We start from the raw sequence: 19,454 nt of genomic DNA, 5'->3' as shown, positions 1-19,454 counted from the left end.
CATCAAGGCAGAGTTCCTGTAAGTATAGTATGTTTAAATCCTTGCTCTTTCCTGACAGCATTTGGGTTCCCAACAGCAGCAAAAAATCTGACTGGTCTCTCTCCTACTCTCTGCAAATACCCCACACATGTGTATGTGGAGAGTTTTAATGTCATTTGTTGAAATATATTTAACCAATGTCATTTGGTTCACACCAAGTTAATAATGGCTTCCCCAAGGCTATGATCAATTCAGTCAACCAGCTGGTTTGACTGATTTTTCCTTTGAATTGACCTAATTGCCTGCCTGTTTGGGCATCTGCAGACACCTTTACACAAAGAGAAGGCAGGCTTCACGTTAACTTGCTAAATGAGGGTTATTCTTGCCTTCTGAGATCTGCCACGGACTTACTGAGTGACTGTTGGCAAGAGTCACAATCCTATTCCACTCCCTCTTTCTCATTTTTAAGATGAGAATAAGAATGTACAAAGCTCTGATGATGCAAAGGGAAAAGCACATAATCCTCGTGCGCTTAAAGACACATCTGTATTGTACAGAAAGAAGGATTTCTTCTATTCTGAAATGCCAGCAAAAGACAACACGAAGGGGGTTGTGTTGTGTGTGTGTGGGGGGGGGTAGAAACGCAATTAACAATCTAAGGAGATTAAAAACAACAAGAACAACAACACGATTCCCTCTCAGTTGTACATTTGGGTCCTTTCGGGGAATTCCTCACTAATAAATACCCAGATAGCTGTTTTCTTTCTGCACTGCGGGACATGCCACCACCTCTTTGGAAGTTCACAGGGATTTCACTCTCTTTCAAAATAAATCCTCTCCTGAACAAACTGTCCACGTTCCTTCCCTGACACACACTGTCCGCCCATCAACTCAAAGCCCTGATCTCATTCAAAACTCCTGCTCATAGGAGATTTCCAGATTGCCCCTCCAAACCCCCCACCCACCCACCCCTAAAATCCTGATGGCCAAACAGAAAGCCTTGGGACACGTCCCCCCAAAAATCGGGGCAGCCAGAGCATCAGCCAGCCAGGGTGCATTTTTCCCTGTGATTAAGCGGTTCTTAATGACAACGGTGCTTATCTTACAACTGTGACATGAAGAGGGAGCTGTAGCTCTTCGGAGGCCGGGCTGTGCAGGAGCCGCGCAGCCCCCTCTCCCTCTCCCTCTCCCTCTCCTCTCCCTCTCCCTCTCCTCCTGCGCTGCCCCTCATTCATTCACTCTTCCATCTTCTTGCCATCGTGCCAGCTCAATTTAAATGTATCTGCTCCGTATCTGTTCAAGGGGAGATAATCCATGCAAATCAGAAGCAGTGGCTTTTCCATGCTTGGTTCACAGAGAGGACTCAGCTTTGGGGAGGTCACTCGTTCACAGCCGCTCCTCCCATTATATTTTTCCCCTTATTGCAGAACTGCAATGTGTACACAGTGACTGAAAGGACTCAATTTACTGCAGCTGCTGCCTGGCTTTGCTTGCAACTTTTTTTTTTTTTTCTTTCTTTCTCTCTCCTTTTTTTTTTTTTCTTTTCTTTTTTTTTTTTTTTTTTTTATAAAGGAACTTACCTCCATCTGTCTTTTCAAGGTAGGAAGTCTGATTCTTCTAAAGACGTGTGTAATGCCTCCACTGTCGCTCATTATCCAATGTCACTTGAATGCTGTAATATTGTCGCTGGCATCAGGCACAAGCGCTGGGATTCCAGGTGCCTCACGCTTTTGTTACTTAACCGAAAGAGGTACAATTGTTTAAGTGTCGGGTATTGTGATGTTGATTTTCCCTGCAGCCAGCTTCAGTTTTGCCAATGTCAGGAAGGCTGTAGCGTCCACTCTCTAATCCAGAGGTGCAATCCTCCATCAAGTTTTCCCTAGTAAAAAAGAATAAGAATAACAATAATCTCTCAGGATGTTTTAACTTCTGCATCCTGGCCAAGCAGGTAGTGTAAAATTCAATCGTGGTAATTTTTGCTTTTTTTTTTTTTTTTTTTTTTTTTGTAACCCCGGCACCTACCTGCAGCGTTTTCTGTGAAAAAGAACTGTCGAAGTGTTTCTAACAACAGCAAGAAAAGGATAGATTTTACTTCATTCTGCTGCAAAGCAAGAAGCTGAAGGCCTTATTGCTAACAGGCCTGTCAAATAGATTTATTCTTCACGTTTTACAAATTGTTACTAAGCTATGCAGAAGTATTATAATTAGTCAGGATTCAGTTACTGTGATTGTACATGCGCTTATTTATTGTTTTGAGATTGAAATTAGATTATAAAAAAAGTTGAATGTTGCAAGGCTAACAGAAAAGCTTATGCTTGCATTAACATTGTTGGATGTCATTTTTTTTTTTAAGGCTGATTTCAATAGCCAAATGGTTACGTTTAGATGAAACATGCACGTAAGAGGCTAACAGATTTGACGATAACAGATTTGCTGATTTATGAAGTCAGTTTCTGGGCTGACGTGACTTCATATGTGTTTCCTTGAAGTTACTTGTAATAATATTTTAATCATTCCTTCCTTAGTCATTTCAATTGTAAGACCTACTAAATGCCATAAAATTCTAAACTCAAAAATCTCTTTTTGATTAGTACAAATATAATTATAACATTCCAGTTGCAATTTAGTTTTCAATAAATGTAATGCGTCTTTGAAAGCACCCCCTATTAATATAATTCTACATGTATTACCTTATTTTTCCAAGAAGGCTTGACATGTAGCTATGACAAGACTGTTTAATCTCTTGTTATAGTAGAGAATTGAACACAAACAGTAAACAAAGTTGACAGTCCTGAAAAGAAGAAAAAATGATCCTCTGGTATACTGAATAGTTCTGATGACATAAATCTTAGATTTCATCTTCCAGGTAGATACTTGTAGTTAGTGGAGTTCAAGGGAAAGAATTTATTATCCACATAAAATATCTCAGTGCCAAAAATGTGCAGTTCTTTTTCTTTTTGATACAGACTCTTCTACTGAAAAAAAAAAAATGCACTCTGATTTTTGAGTACAGTACAAGGCATGAAGCCCTGTCATTGTTAGCATAAAGAAGACATCTACACAAGTATTACTGTGCAGAGGGCAATCTTTCTGTCTCTGGCATTTGTTAGGTTACTGTACATAGAATTTAACAGATGAATATGTTCTGCTTCGTGGCATTTTAGTGATCCTATTGGTATGCAGGCTACTCTGCTAGGATAGCAACAGAAAAAAAAAAGGGATATATGTTTTATAGCAGTGGGTAATAAAAGCCTTACGCGGGGAGAGAAGAAGAATTTGACTTGTTTTTTATGCAGTAATTAGAATTTCTTTAAAACTCTTCGAAATACCGAGTGGTCAAGTAAACTGAGGCTTCTCCAGGGAGGGCTAATTGAATGTAGCTATTCGAATCATGGAGTTACCCAGAAATATCTTCTTCCCAGACACTGTCACTGGAGGATTCCATTCACATCTTCAGTATTACAGGGAGAGAAATGGAATCGTCACTAAAGGTAGAGGGCGATTGTTTCATATTTAAAATGAGTTTGAAGGGAGCACCCGACGCAAGAAAACCTGAACAGATGGAAAGGTGTGTGAGATTGCCTGGTTGTGTGAACTTGAGACTAGTGTGAAACCAAAGGATGCCCCTTCAGAACAAAGGAACGCCATGCAACACTCTGTCAGCAGTCAAGCTGAGCAGAGATATAAGAAGTGGCCAGGGAGAGCTTTGGGGGAGAGAGAAAATGCAAACAACTGGGCATTCTCTTTTCAACCAGATTACCAGCATTTGATAGGTATGATGGCATTCCCCCACGGAACCTCAACCCATCATTTCACAGCTATTTCAGAATCACATATTTTATAGACTTTCACATTTGTTTGTAAACCTCCTAGGAAACTCTCCAAAGACCTAATAACTTGTATGCCTTAAATTAGGTTTTACTGTGCATCCTAAATAAAAAGGTCACAGCCTTTCACTCCCATGGGTTTCTTTTGCTTCGTCTGTAAACTTGCCATTCTCCTAGTAACTCATTCCAGCAACTGTTCAAGATAAGTTGCATTTTATTCCATTTTAGTGTGCCTTGCAGCAGAATCTATACAACTGGTAAAACTTGTAGCTGTATATAATACCATGTTGTTATTCCCACCTGGCTCTTTTCTGCTGGTTTTACTGAGTGCAGTTAAAAAGATAAATTATCATCTTAAAGGGATGCTATGGAGGGTGTTAATAAGTTCTCTGCAACTTCGGGAGTGCTCAGTGGTGCCAGAGAAACTTGCATCCCTGCTTGAGGGAAAATGATGTGCTTCATCAGCAGACATTCAATGCCTGTATCATCTGCAGCCACTCAGGATTCCTCAAGAAGGACCGTGTCTTGCCACACGTACTGTCTAAATCCTGAGACACTGCTGCGTGCGGGTTGACCATCAAATTAAGTGGACACTCAGCAGATACTAATTGCTTTGTGTGTATTAATTTAATCCATGCGACGTGGTGAGGTCCTTGGGACCATCATCTTCATATCACAGATCAACACACTGAGGTATAGGGAGCGATTTAGCCAAGGCCACACAGTTGTGATAGAATTGGGATTTGAACCCATTTATTCTGATATTGGCTCCAAAATATCACACAGCAATGCCTCCCCGGCTAATCAGCTCCGATAACCGATTACAATAAGGATGCCCCCCACCAACACCTAAACCCTTTCTATTTACCCATGTGTAGTCTTCATTCCAATATCTGATTCCCATGTTTCAACTCTCACCAGAGCCCTTTACTTCTATCTGTATAACCATTAGAGCAGAGGTTTGTTGTTTTAAGTTGTTCCATTTAATGCGTGCCAAGAACATTACAGAACATTTGTCTTTTACCTCAAGGAGTTAAGAACTAAATCAGATCTGTAATCGACTGACTTGTCTACTGACAGTTTTTGAAGCATGCGCCCCCCCACACACACCTTTATTTTCTTTCTTTTTTTTTTTTTTCCTGTCTAAAGAACAAGATTGACATCTCTTTATACGTTTGGAATTTTTCAGTGGTGTAAAGTGTTTGGTAATGATGGAAATGAACCTGAGGCTTTATCTAACTACCTGGCCTTGCAACTCCATTGACGTCCTGGTCACAATTAAAATTTTCATGCCAACAACTGTCGCCATCAGAGAAAAATATGTATTCTTCTGTCTTGTCTTATCACCCTTCAGAATCTCCTGGGGAGTGAAAAGGAAGCCCTTTTCCTTGCCTTTCTTTCTGCTGGGTGCATCTGAACGAACATTTGCCCCAGTTGAAATACACCCACACATTAGAAAAGCAGGTAAAGAAAACAAATGGAGTGAAAATACATCTTTAAGTGGTCGGCCTCTGAAACACTGAAATTGTTATCCGTCCTTATGTTGGAAGGTGTTATCTCCTCAAGGAGAAATGAGCAAGGACGGGTCCATACAGGGAAGCATCTGTGGCTTTACTTCTGTCTGTTTATCTGGGATAGCTTGAACTGCCTCTCAGTGTTTTTCTACGCAATGTGGGAAGATGAACTATTATACACGTAACTCATAGGAATCTGATTCAGAGACTGTGTTCATTTGACCTCTGAATATCCAGTATGTAATGTAAACAAAAATCTGACCAGCACAACACATAATCAAGAAGCAGAAATGTGGGGAACATGGGGTCAGTAGCAATTGAGCAAGCTACACATTTCTCGAGTAAGGAATGAAAAACAATTTTGATGCCTTTCAGTGATACCAGCATTCTTTTTAGATCTTGTTTGAAGTATCAGGCAGATGGGCTGCCCTATATATCCAGAACCCCTATCTGCTGGCAGGCAGAAAGCCTGAGAACCTATCTTTAAAGTTATTTTAATATATCAGGGTTGCCCGGATTAGCTAAGTTAGACATCGACCATTGGTACAGGAAAGGTTGGGAATTAATTTAAATTTGAGCTTACCCTTCCATCATCTCTTGCTGAGTGAGTTCCTTGGCCTGTGAGACATTCCTTTCAGATTTGATTTCTCCATTACTTGGTTGATATTCCTACTTTGAAAGAAAAAGAGGGGGCGGGAGGAGAACAGGGTATGGTGGTTATGAGCTGTGTGTTGATATAAACAGTCAGAGAAGTTAAAACTGACCTAAAACCATTTGAAGACTGTGTCCCTTGTTGCTAAATTCTTTGGCTGTATGATTGGATTTCCTATCTAAAAAGATGTCAATTTCCTGAAATTAAAAGTAAAATCAAAAGATTTTTTTTTCTCACTGTGGAAAGCTTGTGAGATGCGCAAAAAAAAAAAAAAAAAAAAAAAAAAAAATTCAGATAAATTAATTCTCAAATATCTTGGCACCGACCGGACAGTTATCAACATGTCCGAGCTCAAAAAACAAAACTTCACTGGCTAATAAGATCTAAAGTTGGAAAACAAAGCCAATACTTGAAAAAAGCCTTACGCCAGGATTGGAGAGTCAGTTTGTTTCCAGCTCTTGTTATAGATGTTATTTTCCTATCAATCCTCCCAGAAATGTTAATGAAGTGCCCTTCCCACAGCCGCTGAGACCTCTTCCCTGTCTGTTCAGAGCACCTACAGTTTCCATTACAGAAGCCAGACTGTGTCCCTTTCTCCTATTTCCCTGGTTGTCTTATGGGTCATAGTCTTGTATCCCAAACAGCTTGTAAACTACATAAGGGTAAAAATCATACTTATTCTGCATCCTACACAGAACTCAGCTCAGTGTGAAGGCCAGAGATCAGTGTTGATTAATATTTGAATGATTGATTGAATTTTTTCAAAATCCAGTTAAACTTAGGTCGCAGAGATATTTTAAAATTTGTTTCAAGGGCAAAGTGAGGAACATCTATCCATTCAAAACACTTCTCAAGACCTAGCTAGATCCCAGACACGGGGTCCGTGCTCTGATAGCATAGGAAAGTTTACATTTGCTCAATTTTAAAAAATAGCAACAGGAAAAGAGATTATTCCAATAGATAGAATTATATACATCAGTATAGAGCACATATGTGTCATATATATCACATGTAGATGTTTTATATACATATAGATCTGACTGCTCAGTTGGCACTTAAGAGTACAGGCAACTGATAAGAGAACAAAGTAGAAGGTGAGAGCAGGAGGAGAATGAAAAAGATAAAGGGAAATAAGGCAGAGGATGGTGGGGGAATGAGGGAGAGAGACACGTCTCGAGGGATGAGGGAAGGGTTTAGAAGATTTTAAAGAACTCAGACCTTGGCATTTCTTATGAACCACAGTTTACAGCTTTTTAACTCCTATCATTAAATCTCCATACACTGTAAGTGGAATAGGAGTAGTAATTAATCTCAAAGAGAAACTATTCTTTGGCCCGAAGCTTTGGCTCCCTGGGAATTGATATACTAAGCGGAGTTGGGGTCCTAAGTAAGGATGAAAGGGAGGAGGATATAAGGTGGCTTTTAAAGCAAACTATAAATAGCCCATCCAAGAAGAGATCCCACACAGGGAGCTTACAACCATAAATCAAATTCTAAAAGGAACTTGGCAAGTTGGGTCTCACTCGGGCAGACATCGACACCTAAGCAGGGTGGAGATGGAGCCCATCGGAGGGGTGGGCAGCTTCAAAGGTGTGACTGTCCCCCACTGTGCTCCTGGAAAAAGGCTGGGATGTGTGTGGGGTAAGACATAGGTTGCAGGAACCAGTGCTGGAAGAAATGGAACAGGAGAAGCAGTGTGGGGTTCACCAGCCTGGGGCAATAGCAGTGTTCCCCATCTTTCCCCCTTTGGGTCCCAGAACCCAGGGAAACAAAAATCTCCCAGTTCCTCAGAAGCTTCGCTGTGAAGGCCCTGACCACATGCAGCTGGCATTTGGGGGTCTCAGCACCCAGTTGTTTCATTTTTCCACTCTTAGCCGTGGAGCTGGTGAAGATTATCTGTGAGATCCTTCCAGTTCGCAAATGAAAAGCCACTGCATACTGGCTGGAGGATTCTGGTGGCTTCGGAGAGGGACAGAGCAGCCTGCAGGTGACTGTGGATGCAGATTTCTAATCAATGAAAGAGATAGAGGACCATGGTTTAAATCAACATCCTTCTTGGAAAACAAAAATCAAAGGTATTTAAAATCACATGAGCTGACTCTTACAGAGGAAGCGTTAATGAAACAGAAAGAGCGCCAGCTTCAGACGGACAGACCTGGGTTGTAATCCCAGCTTTGGGCCCTAGTCTTTCATTTCTCGGAGCTACAGCTTCCTCATCTGTGAACTAGGAGTAAGAATTTGCACTTTGCACTTCCCAGTTTTACAGTAAAAAAAAAAAAAAAAATTAAAGAATTTCTGCTCTATGCCCCCAAACAATGCTGAGCTTGGGAAAGACGTTTGACAGCACTTCCCCACTTTCATTTCATTTTCTGTCCAAAATCAAATTTATAGTACCCTGGAACCCTCGCCTAGACATAAGTATTTTGGTGTTTAATGGCTTAATTTTAATTTGTAGCTAAAAAAAATAATAAATTAAAAAAAAAGAGAGAGAGAGAGAGAGAGATTCGAGGGACAGCAAGGTACTGATCCTGTTACTAAACTAGTATCTGAAAATAGTGAAACTTTAAATTTTTAGGTCTCGTGTGGCAGTGAGGCCAAGCGTAGCCATGAAATAGCAAATGCTTGAAGAAAGATGCTTCGTATGCTGGGGGTTATATTTGTAATTTTGATTGGAATTAATATGTTCACCTACCTCTGTGGCTCAGGTCCTGACTTAATATCCTTAAGGCCTGATGCCTAATGACCAACATGTGTTAATTTTCACAGCTTTCTAAACGGCCTGCCTGCCAGTGCTCCCGGGCACGTGGGTAATGGGCATTCAGCTGCAAAGTTTGCTGAATTCCTTCTGAGCAGGTTCTGTGCAGGCCACCATGAGTCTCCAGTACCCACGCTCAGAAGCCAGAGTGAGAACTTTTGGAAGGATTGACTATGCACCCATCAAATATAAAATCCCTCCGAAGAGGATTCTTGTTTTTAGCTTTTTCTGTGTGCCAGATGAGCATGGGACCCACATCAGACAACAAGAAGCATCAGAACACGAGTGAATCAGGAGGGCATTTCAGAGCTTTGTAGGATTTTTCTGATTTCTTTGGAAACTATGTAAATGAATTCCTTAAACACAGACTGTCATTGATTTTTCCCGATGTTCATTGATCCCCTCGTCATTGCTTCATGTATGTGTTCTCCCAAAACATCTAGTATCGATATTTCTCTCCCTCAACTCTGTCCCCAATCCATTATAAGTATATCATTAAAACCTGTTTAATTTCCTATGAAAGATTATATTAAGTGCACTTTTAGTGTAATTATGTCAATAGTGGAAGATAAACACGTATTAGGCAGTGCAAAATGCTGATTATCTGTCAGGGTAAATCTGTTTATTTGAGATATAGCAATCTGACAACCCCCTGGTGTTAATCGGGAAAGTACATTCTCGTTCCAGGTACAGTTTGGTGGGGTCTGACAGCAAAATGCTGTCAATGGCCTCCTGCTGTGGCAAAATCCTTATCGTATATCAGCCCATATACATGTGGACCTAGGTAATAAAATACAGACGTGTGGATCATGTGTTTGAGGCATGTGTGATATGCTTACATTTTGGCATTTTTGTACGTGTAGAAAGCAAAGTTGACAAGTTCGAGAAAGGGGAGAGTGGGTTATAGGATTAGCCTGCATTTCCATTTGCGCCCAGGGCAGGCTTTGCCCTGAGTAAAGGCAGCTCAGAACCATTTGTATTAATCCCCAGAAAAAGGAAAGAGCCCGTGCAAAGAAGGAGAATCAAGGAAGGTCGGTCTGGTATAGGGGGTCGATCCGATGCTCAATGCAAACGTGCTCCTTTGATTCTTGTAACTTTTTTTCCTTGAGGTAGTAGTTTCTAAATATATCCCAGGAACACTACTACTAACTGCCAGCTGCTATCGGGCACAAAGCTTTCCTTTAATGAGATAAAACAGTATAGGAAGGTGATAGGCCACACATGCCATGACTGAATTTCACCAGGCTTTTGTGCAGCAGAGAATGAATTGAAATGAAAATAGATTGAATATTCAGGCACAGTGTGCCAACCCCTCTGAAAAATAATTTTGTCTGACTTTATTACATTGTGATCATTTCCTGAATGCCATAAAATGCTGAGTAGAATAATAAAAATTGATATGTATATTGACATTTTAGTTTTCCAAATAGAAGCTGAGAAAATATAAACAGCATTTGGTCTTTGCAACTCTCCTGACCAATCGTTCGCATGCTGACTAATTCACTTACTCTCAAATACTTCATTCGGCCTTAATATAAATGTCTTCTGAAATAATTTCTCCCCAGTAGATTATGCACATCTTCAGTTTGATTCAGAATTTACATGTGTAGTTTGCATATTTTTGCATCAGAGTGTCTGCTTTAAATTAGATAAAGGTCACTGTCATTCATAATCAAGAAGAAGGTGGATTAAAGGTCACAATTCAATAAAAAAAATCTGATTAGATGTAGAGGTTTGTTCATGTGATTCAATATCATTGGATAAGTGGAAATCATGAGTCAACAAATTAACCTCAGGATAATGGGTGACTTGCTTCACCGTGATCAAAAATATTCACAGATTTTTTTTTTTTCCCCAATGTCTAACTTGTTTGTCTCTCTGTAGCAGTGACAGTTACTTCTGTTACTACTCTTACTATTAGGTGTCTTTTATAGTGTCACTTGGTTTTAGGAGTGACATAAATGACAATTTTATCTCCAAAATAAAGTAGTAAGCTATAATGAATTAATAATAGACAGATGTGGATTAGGAAGTCCCTGAGGACCTATGGTTACTTCTACCATTTTCTCCCTGAGGTGGTTCCTAGTTCTTCCACTCTTTTTAAAAGATGGAGCTGTCACTGCACATTTCTTCTCTTACATAACTACTTTATACCTCTCACAGACACTTAAGAGCCCTTATAAACCCTTCCAAATCTTGACATCTACTCAGTGTTTCTGTCTGTGATTAGAATGGAGATTTATAAAATAAGTGTAGTCAGTGGCAGACAATTAGACTTTGTCAATTGGCTAAACTTTTTTAAAGGTAGTTTGACAATGACTTGAATAAATGGAAAGCAGTTAAAAATAAACAAATGTTAAGTTGCGGTCTGTATTTCTTTGGTCCATAAATCAATCTGCACACCTGAAGAAGAAAAATTGGTAGACTTTTCATATATTTTTTTTTATTTTTAATTAATTTTTATTGGTGTTCAATTTACCAACATACAGAAAAACACCCAGTGCTCATCCCGTCAAGTGTCCACCTCAGTGCCCGTCACCCATTCCCCTCCAACACCCGCCCTCCTCCCCTTCCACCACCCCTAGTTCGTTTCCCCGAGTTGGGAGTCTTTATGTTCTGTCTCCCTTCCTGATATTTCCCAACATTTCTTTTCCCTTCCTTTATATTCCCTTTCACTATTATTCATATTCCCCAAATGAATGAGAACATACACTGTTTGTCCTTCTCCGATTGACTTATTTCACTCAGCATAATACCCTCCAGTTCCATCCACGTTGAAGCAAATGGTGGGTATTTGTCGTTTCTAATTGCTGAGTAATATTCCATTGTATACATAAACCACATCTTCTTTATCCATTCATCTTTCGATGGACACCGAGGCTCCTTCCACAGTTTGGCTATTGTGGCCATTGCTGCTAGAAACATCGGGGTGCAGGTGTCCCGACGTTTCATTGCATCTGAATCTTTGGGGTAAATCCCCAACAGTGCAATTGCTGGGTCGTAGGGCAGGTCTATTTTTAACTCTTTGAGGAACCTCCACACAGTTTTCCAGAGTGGCTGCACCAGTTCACATTCCCACCAACAGTGCAGGAGGGTTCCCTTTTCTCCGCATCCTCTCCAACATTTGTGGTTTCCTGCCTTGTTAATTTTCCCCATTCTCACTGGTGTGAGGTGGGATCTCATTGTGGTTTTGATTTGTATTTCCCTGATGGCAAGTGATGCAGAGCATTTTCTCATGTGCATGTTGGCCATGTCCATGTCTTCCTCTGTGAGATTTCTCTTCATGTCTTTTGCCCATTTCATGATTGGACTGTTTGTTTCTTTGCTGTTGAGTTTAATAAGTTCTTTATAGATTTTGGAAACTAGCCCTTTATCTGATATGTCATTTGCAAATATCTTCTCCCATTCTGTAGGTTGTCTTTTAGTTTTGTTGACTGTATCCTTTGCTGTGCAAAAGCTTCTTATCTTGATGAAGTCCCAATAGTTCATTTTTGCTTTTGTTTCTTTTGCCTTTGTGGATGTATCTTGCAAGAAGTTACTGTGGCCAAGTTCAAAAAGGGTGTTGCCTGTGTTCTCCTCTAGGATTTTGATGGAATCTTGTCTCACATTTAGATCTCTCATCCATTTTGAGTTTATCTTTGTGTATGGTGAAAGAGAGTGGTCCAGTTTCATTCTTCTGCATGTGGATGTCCAATTTTCCCAGCACCATTTATTGAAGAGACTGTCTTTCTTCCAATGGATAGTCTTTCCTACTTTATCGAATATTAGATGACCGTACATTTCAGGGTCCACTTCTGGGTTCTCTATTCTGTTCCATTGATCTATGTGTCTGTTTTTGTGCCAGACTTTTCATATATATATATATATATATATATATATATATATATATATATATATTTGGAAGTTTGATGTAAGCACACCAGTGTTAACATCAAGGCTTAGCGTCACAGAACTTACTACCAAAAAGGAAAGAGTCTGACTTGCTCAATCTTAAAATATTTCGTTTCCTTTTTGCATGTGCTCTTGACTTAAGGGAAAATCTTATTTCTGCCCCCTTGAATTGTTTGTCTGCTTTGTTTGCTATTTTGACACCTTACAGATAGAAAGAAAAAAGAAAGAAAGAAAGAAAGAAAGAAAGAAAGAAAGAAAGAAAGAAAGAAAAGAAAGAAAGAAAGAAAGAAAGAGAAAGGAAAAGGAAAAGAAAGACAAGAAAGCACCACCTTTTTAGAGTACATTGTTTATTTTTCCAGAGAAAATCAAACATTTTTATAGGAACTATAAAGGTTAAATGGCTTAAGCAGATTATAATTAGTTAATTTTGTTAAACATATATTGGATCAATTTTACATTATTTTAATTACCTTTTGGAATAAATGGTTTGGTGAACAAATTCACTTGATGTTCAGGATCAAACAAAATTACCTTTCCTCTGGGTAGGCTTAAGTTTCACAAAATGATTTGGAAATGACCTCCTTTGCTTTCATCTAAAAATATCTTTGGATTTAGAAAATGATTAAAGTTGGATATATTGTGTTTTAAGCCAATCATATTTTATCATTTTCATGGCTTGTTCTTTCTTTAAAGAGGAGTGTAATCAAACTTCACTACACAGATGTTCCCCCTTTAAGGAGACTCTTGTAATTCATACAGTATCATGGTATTTATAAGGTTGATTCAATTCTTATTTCTGCCAGAAGACATATAATGTATTCTGGTAAGTTTGTGAAGTTGTGTTGTTGTTGTTGCTGTTTTTTTCTGATAAGATATTAGAATGAAAGCTAGATAGTCATTAAATATCATGGCCAATTCAGAAATGTCCTGATTTATGTCTCTGTAGTGCGTGTGGATGTATATACCTACACTCATACCTGGAAATAGTTAATCACCAAATTGTAAATACTGGGTCCAGGTTGTTGAATAGTCAGTAACAAAACCACATAACTATCTCTCATCCTCCCCAGTTTAGGGCCTCTAGACAGCAAATTGGGAGAATGCAAATACCATTTGCCCTTTTTTTTTTTTTTTTTTTTTTTTTTTGTCAATGTGGAATTAGCAAGTTAATCGAGTGCACAAAGATAGCTATTTCTCTTTTTGCTTACAGAAGGAGTTCTCAGTGAGGGGTGATTTCCTTCCCAGGGGACATTTGGTGCTATCTGGAGACATTCTTTGTTTGGGTTGGTGGGGAGGGGTGGCTGTTAGTACTACTAACATCTAGCCGGCAGAGGTCAGGCATGCTGCTAAATACACAGGACAGCCTTCCACAACAAAGGGTTATCCTGCCCGAAATGTCAATAGCCCTGTGGATGAAAAACCCTCTCTTGTAAGAAAGAGGGAGATGATTCTTTAGTATGTATCTCAACTCTGTAACATCTCTTTTCCCATAGCCCAATTCTTCATCATCTTGACCTGCATCTAGCTAACTTCTCTTCATCCCTCAGAACCCTCAGGGCAGTCATCACTGCATTCTGAAAAGCTCTGCTGGTCTGTCATCTGAATATACTTACACACCTTTGTGTGATCACACCACTCTATCCCTCTAAACTTGATTAATCTGCTTTTCTGTATCCCATTCTAGGCCATAAATTTCCTGAAAATTGTACTTTTTATTGCTAGTCTCTAGCATTGTTTGTGAGACATAACTGTCCTATTACGACTTGTTGAATGAAATCAAGCTTATCTGTAGAAACAATACTGCACAGGGTGTTCGGGTTTAGCTTAAAGAGCACTTAAGATACTACTTCAGGTATTATGGATTAATAATATAAATTGTAGTTGCTGGCTTAAAAGCATTACTGTTTTAAAAAATATTTGAAACGCAACCATTTGTAAGTAGGGGGTCCTGCATGCATATCTACTTATATCTATATAGCTGGTCATGTTTTAAAACAAGGCATAATTGCATGTATGTGCATATTTTTTCAGTATGCACAAGTTGTGTTGATAAGATAATATACATTTTAATGAAGGCATCTACTATCACATATATACAAATATATAAAAGAAGCATACTTCTACACTCACATTAGTAATTCTACATTCACATTTCAAGCTCTAATAACTAGTTGTATTTAATATGCTAAATATTATACTTGCAATAAAATAGGGAAGAGCACTGTCTACCTCTAAAGAATATGGATGCCTTTAAATCACTGTTCTATCTAATGTTTTATCTTTTCTTCATCTCTGGGTTTAGGGCTGTGAATATGGTCAATAACAGTATCAAATTATAAAGATACATGTCTACAATTGAATATTAAGTGACTGGTTAAGTTATTGGTTATTATTAATCAGTGAAAACCCAGAACTCCCTTTACATCAATTGCTATGTCTTTCAAAAGTAATATTGATAACTCTGCATTTGGCGATCCCGTATACTTTTATTATCTCACAAAGAGAAAGAGTGAAGTAAAAATCTGACAAGTCTCCGATTAATAAATGTCAGCATAAGCAGCTAATTTGGATAAATAAAAAACTTAATTCCATAGAGCTTAAAGATTAAGAGCACAGCTTCAAATCTAGAAAGATTTATGCTCCATTTCTGGCTCTGCCATGTAGAAGCTTAAGACCTTAAGCAAGTTGTTGAACTCCCTAAACCTCATGTTCATCTGCAAAATGGGAACAATACTGACATCTACTAATAGCTCATGTAGTTATATAGATAAATGATATGAAAAAAAAATTGTATGTGTCCCTGGACACAATAAGTTAATGCAGTAAGTGATGTCTATTACTAACAGAGTAGTAGTTACAGGAAGTAACTCTACCGGTAATAATAGCAGAGGTAGAGTACTACAAATCCAGAGTTTCTTTTATAACCTGAGAAATATACCCAATAACACTCCTATAATTTAAAATTTGATTTATATTAGAAAAAAATACAAAAGAAATACTCTTAATGTTTTCTTCTTACTGCAGTCATAATATCCAACAACATTATTCTTTGATACTGTCTGCTTTCTCCTACTTCCATCATTGTGTTGCACAGAACATTCAGTGTATCCTCCACCAATTTTAATATGTTGTTTGCAAGTTGCTTGTAAGAATTTTTAAGAGCAAGTTTCAGACTTACACTTCTCTAATAAACCCAATGGCATTTTGTTCTACATCTCCATGTCTTGACATGGCTCACCAGAACAACATGATTGTAAATAAAAAAATCAGAATTTTTCTTTTTAATGAGGTGCACCATAGTTGAGAGAGGCTGTGAAATATGTAAGTTTCTTGTCAAACCAGAAAAATTTCATCTATTTCTCCTTTTCTGATCCCTGCCGGCCAAAGTATCTGAGGTTAGCATTTCTAGAAAGCTGATCATAAAGGTGGAGCTCAACCAATGCTTTTGAATGGAACTGGAATAATGAATATTTCTAGGGAATGATTCTATAGAGGCTAAGATAATAGTGAGTCCAATGATCACGAGTTTTTATTGCATTCATTCATTTTATTTCATGGAATAAGGCAATAATTAAAGAGGAAAATAAGATCCATGTACCATTTTGTCTTCTAGGTCAAATTTTTCTTGGAATTATTCTCTTAATCCCCGTATATATAGCTGAGCTTCTTCATAGGATGCAGTTATGATTAGACTTTAACAATTCTAACTTTTTGTTTTTAATTAATTTTAAAATAATCGAGACATAACACATTTCAAAACTTAAAGAAATAAAATGCTTTTGACTATATATTTGAATGAACTACTACCCTTTTAGCAATGTATTTTAAAAAGCAAATGCTAAATTTTTTAAAAACTTAAGTGAGCTTATTAAAATAATACAAATTATATTACATATGTCCATGATACACATTATGTAATTTTATATACATAAATTATATATAATTTATTTTTATTTATATAAATATTTTGTTTATATAAGCTAATATATACACTAGATCAAATAGTGGGATCTTTGACCCCTACCTGGGAATAAGGAAGGGCTAAAACACAGAGCTTTATCTTTGGCCCTGGCCTTTGCTGTATTGAAGGTGAAAAAAGAAAATATGCTTATCCAGATTATACATGAGACCAACCTGAAAAGATAGTCAGTACCCCATGTGACAAAAAGGCAATACATATAGCAGTGCAAGATAAAAGATAATTCTAAACATCAGTTAAAAACATTAAATGCACAATTTAAAGTGAAGCTCTCTGGGTAGGAACCTCAGTTAGGGAGAAAAAGATTTATCGGTTTTAGTTCATCATAAGCTTTCTATGCACCAATGGTGAGATCCAGCTGCTAAAAAAGCATACCACCACCTTAGGCTAAATTAATAGACATTGTAAGAAAGACATTGGAAAGAATAGTCCCGTTAAATTCTCTAATTATTAGATCACATCTAACAGACTGCAATTAGTCCTCCATATTTAAAATAATAAATTGGAAAACACAATGTGTCAAAAAACGTGTCCAAGTTGGAAGGGAGTTTAAAAACTGTCATATGAGAAACAGTAAAGGAACCAAGATGTTTGGCCTAGAAAAGAGAAGACTAAGGGAAATCTAAAAAATAATTGATACAGATCTTTCAACAAATATTTATTGACACCCTGTTACAAACACTGTGCTTGAGTGCGAGGTAAACTGAGAAACTAAAAAAAGAAACTGATCTTTTATCCCTTAGTTAATGGACTTTAAAGTCAAGAAGAGGTGACAAGACTTTAAATAATCACACAAATGAACATCAGATAACAAATAGTGATAAGAAAGGAAAGGAAAAGCTACAATGAAAAATAAATAAACTGATCTAATTGGGATGTAGCATAATGTCAAAGAAGGCTCTCTGAAGAAATGACATTTAAATCAAATAAATAAAGGTAGGGGAGGCGGGAGGGCAGGCTTCCTTCCAAGCAATGATAATGGCTATGCAAAATCTCATAATCAGAGCCCCTAAGGAGGAAAAGAGCTTAGCAAAATTGAGGAATGGAAAGAAGAGAGGGTGATTAGAACATATTAATGAATTAGGAAAAATGGTGTGAGAAGGAAGAGGGGCCAGATTGTTGTAGCCCTTTGGAGACACATTAAGTCTTCTATTCTAAGTGCCAGGGGTAGCTGAGGAGGAATTTAAGTGCAGAGGAAGGTGAAGAGATTTGCCTTTCACAAAGATCACTCTGGCTTTGTGTGGATAATGTATTGGAAAGGGGCTAAAGGTGGTGAAGGATCTACTTCAGAGGCTATTGCGGTAGAAGAGGCAAGAGATAGAGCTCATTTGACCTACACTGGAAAAGAAGATTGAATAACAGAGAGATTCAAACACATTTTGGAGGTAATATCAAGTAAATGTGATGATGGATTGAATGTCGGTGCAGAGAACAAAATATAGTTCTGAGCAAGACCCTTATTTTCTGATTGAGATATATATATGTGTATATATGTGTGTGTGTGTATATATATACATACACACATACATATATATGTATATATTAAACACTGAGAAGTGAAACTTTTTTTTTTAATTTTAAAGATTTTTATTTATTTATTCATGAGAGATACAGAGAGAGAGAGAGGCAGAGACACAGGCAAAGGGAAAAGCAGGCTCCATGCAGGAAGCCCGATGTGGGACTCAATCCCGGGTCTCCAGGATCATACCCTCGACCGAAGGCAGACACTAAACCACTGAGCCACCCAGGGATCCCGTGAAGAAACTTTAAAGCAGAAATTCAGATGCCTTGGCTTGGCCACAATAAGTTTGAGAAGCAGGATCAGTTGTTTAAAAAACAACAACAGGGGCTCCTGGCTCAGTCAGTTAAGCATCTGACTCTTGATTTCAGCTCAGATCATGATCTCACAGTCATGAGATTGAGCCCTCGTGGGACTCCATACTCAGTGGGGAGTCTGGTTGAGGTTCTCTCTCCATCTCCTCCTGCTGCCCGCCCTCCCCCAGCATGCCTTCAAATACATAAATAAATAAATATCTTAAAACAACAACAACAACAAAAGCTGGAAACTTTTCATATTATTTGGGTGAATATCTGGTGAATTGTGAGGCAGAAGAGAGAGCAGAATTGTTTTGTCTTCTTCAAAAAAACAGATCCACAACTACAAAGTCAAATTAACCAGAATGTCAGTTTCAACTCAGTCCATAAAAGAATGATTTTTATTTATTTTTTTTTAAAAGACTGATTTTTAAAAACTAAACTCCCCCCCCAAAAAAAGAAGACTAGCTTGGAAGGGGATAAGTTTCCCCTCACAGTAGGTATACTGACAGAGGCCAAAATCTATAGGAAGGGACTTGGGTTTCTTTCAGTACTATTGTGTTCAATCTGGGAATCCTACATTAAAACCTCGAGAAGAAGGGCGCTCTGGGGCTCACTCAGCTAAGCCTCCAACTCTTGGTTTCAGCTCAGGTCTTAATCTTAGGGTCGGGAGACTGAGCCCCACGTAGGGGTCCTTGCTCAGTGCAGAGTCTGCTTGAGATTCTCTCTCCCCCTCCCCCTCTCCTCCTACCTCCTACCCTTACTCTGAAATAAATAAATAAAGACAATCTTTAAAAATAAATAAATTAATGAAATAAACCTTGAGAAGAAAACAAAGAAGATACCCACTTAGGTCACTGCAGGTGTTTAGTAAACCATTTAATTGCTGATTGCTACTGGCTATGTACCTGGCACTTTTCTACCAGAAGGGTTATTGATTGCATTGAGCAGCTATTGGCTGTTTACTGAAGTGTGTGCACTTTCCCCCTTGGGTAAGCCAAGGTCAGCAGCACGCCAGAAGTGGACTGCAAATGTTAGAATT

At 38.3% G+C, this 19,454-nt stretch overlaps 1 protein-coding gene across 21 annotated transcripts in view; it reads left to right on the top strand.

Annotated features, from left to right (window-relative positions):
- Window positions 1-1,074: 1,074 nt before the first annotated feature.
- Window positions 1,075-19,454, top strand: part of ADGRL2 (adhesion G protein-coupled receptor L2) — a 619,577-nt gene continuing 601,197 nt past the window's right edge. For 20 of the 21 annotated variants that reach the window (XM_072754766.1, XM_072754780.1, XM_072754755.1 and 17 more), the window contains exon 1: window positions 1,075-1,578. The gene's annotated coding sequence lies outside the window, so the exon portion shown is untranslated. The remainder of the gene's footprint in view (window positions 1,579-19,454) is intronic. The other variant, XM_072754751.1, reaches the window with a different exon arrangement.

The sequence above is a fragment of the Vulpes vulpes genome, chromosome 3 (genome assembly GCF_048418805.1).
Source record: "Vulpes vulpes isolate BD-2025 chromosome 3, VulVul3, whole genome shotgun sequence".
Lineage (NCBI taxonomy): Eukaryota > Metazoa > Chordata > Mammalia > Carnivora > Canidae > Vulpes > Vulpes vulpes.
This window is presented reverse-complemented; position numbering and strand designations above follow the sequence as displayed.